Source organism: Aplysia californica, unplaced genomic scaffold (genome assembly GCF_000002075.1).
Source record: "Aplysia californica isolate F4 #8 unplaced genomic scaffold, AplCal3.0 scaffold00701, whole genome shotgun sequence".
Classification (NCBI taxonomy): Eukaryota; Metazoa; Mollusca; class Gastropoda; order Aplysiida; family Aplysiidae; genus Aplysia; species Aplysia californica.
In genome coordinates this window covers 246437-247891 of record NW_004797971.1, presented here as the reverse complement: position 1 = coordinate 247891, position 1455 = coordinate 246437, and positions in this window count along the sequence as shown.

Sequence of the window (1455 nt, the reverse complement as noted above, 5' to 3'; positions counted from 1 at the left end):
CACACACACACACACACACACACATACACACACACACACACAAACATACACTCACACATACCCCCACTCTCCCACACAAACACACATTCACACACTCACATAAAAACACATACAGACTCTCTCTCTCTCTGTCTCTCTCCCCCCCTCTCTCTCTCTCTCTCACACACACACACACACACACACACACACACACACACATACACACACAAACATACACTCACACACACCCCCACTCTCACACACAAACACACACTCACACACTCACATAAAAACACATACAGACTCTCTCTCTGTCTCTCTCCCTCTTTCTCGCTCTCTCTCTCTCTCTCTCTCTCTCTCTCTCTCTCTCTCTCTCTCTCTCTCTCTCTCTCTCTCTCTCTCTCTCTCTCTCTCAGTTTTTGGCTGGAGGAGTTGACGTCGTAACTATTGTCGCCTGACTGCAACAGTAAACCTGCCAGTGTGTACGTTACGAAAGAACGACTTTGGCAGCTGCTTCATAAAGAATATGGAAAAGTAAAATGTGTTATTGCCTGTTGCTGTAAAAAATTAGTGAGATTTAAAAAATAAATGATGATGATGATGATGATGATGATGAGGATGATGTGCGCAGACAATCCGACAAGGTTAAACTTTGAGGCCACTACAGCTAATTTTTGTCCGCTACATTATTATTAATTAATATGTAACACGATGGCGAAAATGAGAATAGTAAGAGAAGGAGGGGGAGGAAGACGAGGAAGAGGAGGTGGTGGAGGAGGAAGACGGTTGGTGAAAGTGGATGTGAGGTGGTGGTGGTGGTGGGTATGTTGGAGGACGAAATGGAGGAGGAGGGGGTGGGGAGGCGATTCGGAGGACAACGAAGAGAAAGCGAGATGAGACTAGTTTACATAACAATTAATATTACCTATGGATTTCTAAACACCATTGCAACCACGTTACCACCAATCGACAATAGATAGCCCATCGATTGTCCCAGGCAGTAAAACAAGATGTAATGGTGGTAACATCACGTTAGGAAGTGGAAAAACCTTTTAAGTACTATGATAATGGTGTGCATTCAAATCTAACTTTTCTAGACTATAACCTGTTGAGGTAACGTGAGGACGAGAACAAAGAAAACAGCAATAACAACAATGTAGCCATAGTAATCACATTGCAACAACTATAACAAATAACAGTAGATGTAGCTCAAGGTGTGACGGAATTCGGTCCGAAAGCCACAAAGACAGGAAATAATAGTGACCATAAAACGGTTGTGAGAGAATTCACTTACGAGATAATACGAAAGCCTGGGATGTAGCCTAGTTGGTGGAGGGGGGGGGGAGGAGAGTGGCTTGTTTTGATCGAGTTAGGAAAGCCTGCACTGTACAATAATACGAGGGTTCGTGATTCGTGGAGTTACCGCTTGCAGGGGAAAGGGGAGGAAGGGGGGAGATACAGTAACAGGAGAGAGAG